Source organism: Etheostoma spectabile, chromosome 9, assembly GCF_008692095.1.
Source record: "Etheostoma spectabile isolate EspeVRDwgs_2016 chromosome 9, UIUC_Espe_1.0, whole genome shotgun sequence".
NCBI classification, from domain to species: Eukaryota; Metazoa; Chordata; class Actinopteri; order Perciformes; family Percidae; genus Etheostoma; species Etheostoma spectabile.
The window spans coordinates 24402426-24410965 of record NC_045741.1 but is presented as its reverse complement, the minus strand read 5'-3'; the positions used below and the strand labels follow the sequence as shown (position 1 = coordinate 24410965).

The window sequence follows — 8540 nt, the reverse complement described above, 5'->3', positions numbered from 1 at the left end:
CTATCTATCTATCTATCTATCTATCATGTGATAGCAGTAGATATACAATAAACTATTTTTTTTTAAAGGAATCGATTTTTGGAATTCTATTAATTGATTTTGAATTGGTAGAGCTTGAATCGCGATTCAAATACAAATCCATTTTTTGCACACCCCTACCACACATTTGACATTTTTGTTAAATCAACACAACCAAACCATATAAAGATGAGCCTGGGGGGGGGGCGGAGGAAGCAGTGGTAGCACACAGTGTTGGCATAAGCATTTTAGCAGAGTCACAGTGAGAAGTGTCAGGTTATAATGGCTGTGCATGAATATGATAGGACATTCGTTGTCAGCCAATACAGAGCCACACATCCAGGGATTTAATGAAACACTTGATGCCAATCAGCTAATGCAAACGAGACATCCGTACACAGCCTGCACTAATGCTCCATTTAGGAGTCCAATTAGCTCCTGCTTTCTACAGACTGTTCCAAAACGCTAGCAAAAACCCTTTCTATACACAATTTCACTGAAAGTCATTAATGATGATACTGAATTATGTTCCAGCACCATTGACCAATGCTGGGAGGAGGCCTCGGGGAAGACCCAGGACTAGGTGGAGAGATTATATCTCCAACCTGGCCTGGGAACGCCTCGGGATCCCCCAGTCGGAGCTGGTTGATGTGGCTCTGGAAAGGGAAGTTTGGGGTCCCCTGCTGGAGCTGCTGACCTCGAGACCCGATACCGGATAAGCGGATGAAGATGGATGGATGGATGGACTACTGAAAAGGAACCTTCAGTGAAGACCGTCTACAGAGTGTAAGAGTCAGTCGTATGGCTAATTGCCATACCTGATAACCAAGAGGAAAGGACTGTGGAGGATTTCAAAATGTTAACTAATGAAAACATTTTGAAAATACATACTCCTTACTCTGATTTGTGGTGGTGTTGTTTGTTGTCAGATGTGTAGACCACAAGAGACAGAAAGAGGTTTGTTCTCAGCACCAGTGAGTAAATGAGGCCCAGTGGGAGGATGTGACTGTCGTGTCATCTTCGGCTCGGAGAGTTCACAGTCTCATGCTCAGACATGGTTACTGTGTGCCAGTCAAACAGTGTCTACGTCAACTTAACACCAGGATGTCTGCTGGGAATACAGGAATAGCACTCAGAGATTGGGGGGCTTTTCATCACTCCATAAGACAGCTAAGTGTTCCCAGTAGAATTCAAAAGAGTTCTTTATATGTTTTACAAACCGTGTCTCTGCATCCTCCCACACAACATTGTACAAGCCTTTCATTAAATATTTCCATTGCTTTCACAACCTTATAACAGTATAAATGCTATTGTGTTATGAGAGCAAAGTCGCAGGTGATCTATTTTGGTGGAGTGTAGTGATGGAGGCTTTGAGCGGTGTTCAATCCAAAGTTATTCTTCACAGAACCGTCACTGGTTCTGACAAACACTAGATCTTACACAAGCTAAAAGAAATGGTCTTTTTAGTTCCAATATTCATTCTTGAGATAAAAAGGCATATCATTTTAGTATTTAATGACCTTTGTACTTTGATGCATCTTGCTATATTTTAGGCCAGGTGTCAGGTCAGATTCTAGTTGTAAGAACAACAGTTACAGTCTTTATTTTAATTTAGCATAAAGTGGTGCATCATGAAGCTCTCCTTTAAGGATAACATACATTGACCATTAAAAGTATTTATATGCTGCAAGATTAGATACATTAAGATACAAGCTTGTACTTTAGCCATGACAGATCATCATAACATATCTCATCAATATATACTATCTGTAGAAACAAAAAAAATGTAACACTAAAGCCAAGGCAAGACTTATCTTACAAACACATCCTTATCTCTAAAAGCCGTAGAAAGGTTTGACATAAGCAATGGCCCAGTGGTCCGGGGCCAGTGTTGGACAAGTTGATAAACAGGCCATTGACATGTTAAGTTGAACATTGCTTTGTTTTTAACCTAGTTTAATGAGATTTGGGAGTTTGGAGGAAAAGCATATCATTGGAATAAGTATTTTTAACCACATAGCAGATTATTCAATAAGTAAGAAAATTTGTAAATCTGTTCGAAACAAGATGTGCAGTCATTTAGCAACATTCTGGCTTCCTACTTAAAGCTGCAATAATTATCTTTTTTAACACAATATTGCTGCTGCCTTATAACGGTGCCAACATGTGGTCAAACATTTGCTTGTTTGCACATCCAGCAGACATTGTGCAACATAATCATCACACTGGAGTCATGTTTCTGTCCACAATCCTCTCCTTTTAGCTACTTTTTGGTCTCCACAAACTCCTAAAGGAGGATGGCGGGTGCAGATTTGCATGTCATAGAGGACCGGACTATTGGCCATGGTGGCGGTCTGCGCTCTCTGAGGGCGCTTCTCTTTCTCTGTGGGTTCATCCCTAAGAGCAACCCTTCACACATTACCTATTCATTTGAGCCATTGTTGATATGCAGAAAAAAAGTATTTGTGCATTAGTGCAGCTTTAAGGCATGTTTTTTTTTTGCCAGTGTAGGAGACAGAGAGTGTTGATTGTTTGTTCATGGGTTTAAGGAGTATGTGAAACCATTCACGCTAATCAGCATGTACGTAGAAATATGGCATGATTAAAACACCTTGAAGCCCTAAAACCATGCAGGAATTGTACTCCAATTGTGGTCTATCTCAGCTTACTCATAGCATTTTCTCACACTGTACCCCGTTGTATTGTTGTAAAGTAACTGATTGTATAAATCAAAGGTTTTTCAGCCACAATTAGTTGCACCTGAATCAGGTGTATTAACTCAGTAAAAGCATGTTACGTTCCACCTTTATTTCAAGCACCCTGTTAGAATGATGAGTAGAATGATAATGCTGCATGGAGGGTTTATATTCCTGTAGGGTCCATCCTACCATAACACTAAGTGCAGCAATCCCCCTGCACAGTAGAAAAGTCAGCATGTTGTGTACAGTATAGAAACTACACAAGTGTTTTTCACTGAGTTCTCCTTACCTGAGGCTATCTGATGTGTTATGTGGCTGAATTATTACCTAAGCCCTTCCTTCGATATAAATCTTGGACAACATCTGTAGTATGACGTTTTTAAGGGTAACACTTCCTCCAGGCAGAAGGTGAATAATGTTAAAGTGTCAAAATTGATGAGGGTTTCAGTACGTGATGGATTTGTCTTCCAGCTGACTCATGAATGAATGTGTAACAACACCGCTGGGAGGATCTGCTTTACACTTTAAGGATGGTTTTTGGGCCTGGACAGGTACTTCTTTGCAAAGTATAGAAACCCTGGTGGGACATACCTAAAGGAGTGATGCCTGATAAAGTCCCCCAATAAATACACAAATACTGCAATTTCCTTATGCAGTGCACGCCGGGTAATGTGGGAGTTTTAAAAATATCAACAAAACGGAAAAAGGACACAGAGCAATGTCAATTTCCAAGCTAAAAATAAGGGAGTGCAGTGAGTTAAGTGAGAAATATAATAATAAACTCATTTCCTAGACAACAAGCTCTGCAGCTCGCCCACACAGGCTATAATGGGCCAATACCTCGTGTGACTCTGGCTGTTTGAAAGCCTTCTCGAGGGAGACAGAGCCAGTTCAATAAACTGTAAAGAAATGTAGAGTTGAAGTAATTTAGGCCTAGTCCACACATACACAGGTCTTTTTAAAAGCTTTTTCTGTTCATTTTGGCCTTTCATCCACCCACAAACTGCGTTTTAGGTCACTGTAACCTGAGTTTCGGCCATGGTGAAGACAAACTAAAAACAGACTTTTTGCTTTAATACGTCAGAGTGTGTCCCGTTAACGCCGTTGTGAGGCGTCAGAAAATGAGTTGACAATTCTTGCATGGCCTAGATAGTGCTGGTAACAGGCTTACTAGCTGACTTTTTACATGTTTTACATTTTACACAGAAATGTCCAGCTACTCTTCCACTGTATTGAGGAACGGAGGCATCAGAATGCAGCTAATTCAACACTGCCACGAGACAGACCCCGTCTCCAATGTCTCCGGTCTAGTAGCTTTTTTTCAGGCTACTGATTGAGAAACATCTTCTTCTTCTTTTTCTTTGCGCGACTGGGGTTATATGTTGGCTTGGTTTGCTCTTGACAGCTCTTCAATTGTGTGTTTTTTGCGTTTTCATGTGGACAGAAATGTTTCAGTGTGGATGGAATTTCTTTTGAGGGAAAACTTTATATATTTTTAAAAACACCCGTGTTCCTTGCTATTGTTTCACAAAATGCTTGTTCTTGGGAAATGGTTGGGTCTTTGTAAATTGTAGAGTGTGGTCTAGACCTACTCTATCTGTAAAATGCCTTGAGATAGCCCTTGTTAGGATTTGATACTAGAATTCTAAATTGAACTGAATTGAATGTGTGTGGACTAGGCATTAGAAAAGTGCACCAGCAGAGAGCACTGACAAGGTGACTTTTACACTTCAAATTGTCCCACTTGGTATCTTGGTGATAATAATAATTTTAAAAAATCATTTATTTTAATGTGAGGGATCTGTGTCAAGATTGTTTGTGTAGGTTTTGTGTTTAATGTTATTTTTCCTCAGTTTAATATGTTTTTTTTATATTTTGGTTTGAGTATGTTTGATGTTAATAAATACAAAAGCTGTGCACTTTAAAAGCCTCATCTCCAGTCATCAAGCCTGTCAATCATCCTCTCAGTCTTCAATCGTGACAGTGTCATTTTAAAAGTTACCATCCCCCGCCCCCCAAAAAATGTCTTGGGTTTTCCTTTAAAACTACTTTTGGTATAGTCTCACAATTCTCGATGGGCAAAAACTTCCACTAAGTAATGCATGGTTCAGTGTGAGATATGTGGAACAGAGCTGTGTCTCACATCGAGAAGCATCCAGCTATATCTAACAACTCAGGGAGATGAACTTGATCTTGGGCCAAGTTTTCTCCTTTACAACCTGCCTGTGTCAGTGAATCAGACACTGCAGCATAGACCACAAACACTCACTTTCCTCAAGAGCCTCTGAACCAACTCACTTGTTGGATCTTACTCGGTGCCAGAAAGCACGCACACTAAAGACGCATCTTTAAGTTTTCATGTGTTTATTTTGTGCGTTTTTTTAAGACCACTTCATGAAGTGGTTTCTCATGATGAACCATCGTTAAATTAGATTTTACTGACTTTATATTAGTCTGGCTTTGCGTGACCTTCCTCCACAGCGCTGCGGAAGAGGGTCTAACTAGTCCACACAGCATTCCGTGCTCCGGTTTATTAACGCAATAACGGTGTCTCTGCAAAAAACCATGGGAAGGAACTTGTTTAGGTGGAACATGTGCTCATTCAAAAGTAGAAAAAAAACTCAGATTGGACAGATAGTCTAGCTAGCTGTCTGGATTTACCCTGCAGAGATCTGAGGACAAGGTAACCATAGTCCTCAGATTGGACAGATAGTCTAGCTAGCTGTCTGGATTTACCCTGCAGAGATCTGAGGACCAGGTAACCATAGTCCTCAGATTGGACAGATAGTCTAGCTAGCTGTCTGGATTTACCCTGCAGAGATCTGAGGACCAGGTAACCATAGTCCTCAGATTAGACAGATAGTCTAGCTAGCTGTCTGGATTTACCCTGCAGAGATCGGAGGACCAGGTAACCATAGTCCTCAGATTGGACAGATAGTCTAGCTAGCTGTCTGGATTTACCCTGCAGAGATCTGAGGACCAGGTAACCATTGTCCTCAGATTGGACAGATAGTCTAGCTAGCTGTCTGGATTTACCCTGCAGAGATCTGAGGACCAGGTAACCATTGTCCTCAGATTGGACAGATAGTCTAGCTAGCTGTCTGGATTTACCCTGCAGAGACCAGAGGAGTTTAGAATGCCAACATAAAAAAAGCAGAACATTTTGGACATCTGGCTGAAAATGAGGGACATCCGGTAGGACTTCTTCTCCAGAACTATCCCGTAAATTAACTTTTTATTGACGCAGAAACAACCTGAGATAATGTCACATTTCAAAATAAGAGAGGGTCCAGTGTAATGGCTATGACCCAAAAAACATCACTGATCATAATAAAATAACCACAGCAGGTTGTGAAAAGTGCAATGGGACTGCAGATAATTCAGGAAGACACAACTTTCCTGCTCCTCTGGACGACGTGAAGAAAGAGAGTCCCACTATTAACAGGGCCGTGTTGAAGTATATGAAAAGAGACAAGACATGCACTGCATTGCAGATCTCTGTTTCCCACTTCTCTTAAAGCACGACTCTAAACGGAGCACCGACAAACTGACACTGATTTACTGAATATTGTCTCTTTCCTATGAACAGATTAAAAGTTACTACAAATAACACGCACAATCATACATGAGCACAAATAAACTTTACAAGCAACCAGTCAGCAGCTCTGGCATGTAATGGCAGACTGATTAGTGTTTTGTTCCTAGGTTTGTGGAAGAATTAGGTGCACGTATTTGGCAGGGGGTCTAGGGGTGTTCCCTCAAAAAATTATAATGTTTAATGAAAACATATGAAACACATGATTTTGGACCATTATTATTACCATACGTTATCTGTGTCTAAAATGTTTGAAAAGCTCGAGCAGTAGGGCAGGGCTGCACGATATGAGGAAAATTTGTATTGATTATTTTGACTGACATCACTATTGCAATATGATTCACGATATTAGATGTAATGATACGTTTTGTATCATTCTTATTTTCATTGAAAACTATTAAAATTAAAAAAGTTTAAATTATTATAGTGCAATTTTTGAGAGGAGCTGTACCAAACATAGATGTTTTATTTAGTTTGTAGGCTGGGACGTCTCTGCAGCACCACAATATTTATAAGAATAAGAATTCCCATAAACAAAAATACCAAAAAATTGAAAAAGTGATTTGGTCACTATTTCAACACAATTGAATGTTTTTAGTTTAGCTTTGTTCTGTTGGGACTTCTCTCATTGGGGTATGGTGAGGCTCAGCTTTACCAAGCACAGATGTCTTTTCAATCAAGCTGTACAACAGATGACTGACAACTCCCGTCTTCGCTCAGACACCCATATGAAGCCTTCGATGATCTGACTGAACAGTGGAGACGCCACTCACTGGGCTGTCATTAGTGTTTTCACATTTCAAAACGGGTATGGCGTGGCAGCTGTTCTCCAAATGTCAAATTTCTACCACAAACTATTCATCACGAGCGGTTTCTAAATACGTCCCAGAGACAAAAGAATATGCCATGCAGTTGCAGAACTGTCATTCATATAGCTGGAGTATTTGTTCACATGTCTCAAAAATGTCATTACCTAAAACTCTCCAAACATCAGTGATTGGTCAGAAATGTACTAGGCAAAACTGAGCTAGTAAGATATGGTCTGGCTTTGTGAGGCTACATACTTATGTTGATTAAATTGTTCAGACAACATCTCAGAGGGCTTTAGAAATAAGATTAGAGCTGTTCAGAGCCATGATAAAGAAGGCAATGTAAAAAAATCTAACCGAAGATTTTACAAAATGTTATGAAATGTATTTTATTACAATTCTGAAGGTGTGAAATATGAAAGCTTGTTACAGATCAGTAATGCAACTAATCAACACATTTGTGAGGGTTTTGGTCCACACCTAAGACGTAAAGTGTTTGCTAATGTACCATAAATCATAAATAACATAAACTACTATTTACGGAAATATTTCCAGCCTCTTCTTTCGTATGCAAGCTTTACTTAAACAGTATAATAAACTAGACTAGAGTTACCGTTTGGCAGTTGTATGCCTCCGCCAAGTTGGTGTTACCATCCATGTCTGTCCAGACTTATATATTATATGCTGTGAAGATTTTGAAACTATTTAATAAAAAAAGGTACAGTAGGTGTATTTTTTGGCAAAATATGGCTGCTTCACACACATCTTCAACCAGTCAGCAAAGATCTATACAATCAGCACAATTTTAAGATTAGTGTCACCAATTCAGTATCCAACCAAATGTCTCCCCTTCTGTTCTTTATATACAGTTTTAGCCAGAAAAGCATTTTTTTGCAGAACATCATGATGTCACAGAGAAGTTGACCTTTGACCTTTAAGAAATAAAATGTTGGATTAGACCTTCGTGTGAAATGTTGTCATAATTAGTGTATTCATTCTTTGGTCATGGTCAAACAACCCTCCTCTGCGGCGCTGTGGAGGAAGGTCTGGCAATGCAAGACCACACTCACTGTAATCCATAAACACACTGGAACATGTGCATTGGAAGCCTTAAGATGCTCTGGTTAGCAAAATATTATAAGAAGCTACAAAATATCAAAGCACTCTGGAGGTGGGACTGGAATGCAGCTTAGACCGAAAGGAACAAAGTAACGTTGTCCAGGATCGCATTAATGTCATAGTTAACTTGCAATTAATGTCACATTTTTATCTATTCTAAATGTCTCTTGATTTGTTTTTGTCCCATTGATTTTTCTCATTTTAATGCTTTTATCAACATGAAAAGTGGATTGCCTTGCTTTGTGCAAATGTTTTGTATTGAAAACCACATTGGCATTTAGTCTACTGTAGTGTTCAAGA

At 39.6% G+C, this 8540-nt stretch overlaps 1 protein-coding gene and 1 long non-coding RNA gene across 5 annotated transcripts in view; one reads left to right on the top strand and one right to left on the bottom strand.

Moving 5' to 3' along the window:
* LOC116696087 (uncharacterized) overlaps positions 1-6477 on the top strand; it is an 18298-nt gene extending 11821 nt beyond the window's left edge. The window contains exons 2-4 of the long non-coding RNA XR_004333618.1: positions 3802-3811; positions 4603-4605; positions 6423-6477. This is a non-coding gene — a long non-coding RNA (uncharacterized LOC116696087). The remainder of the gene's footprint in view (positions 1-3801; positions 3812-4602; positions 4606-6422) is intronic.
* Positions 1-8540, bottom strand: part of gabrb3 (gamma-aminobutyric acid type A receptor subunit beta3) — a 53159-nt gene that overhangs the window by 17158 nt on the left and 27461 nt on the right. The gene's annotated exons all lie outside the window — the stretch shown is intronic.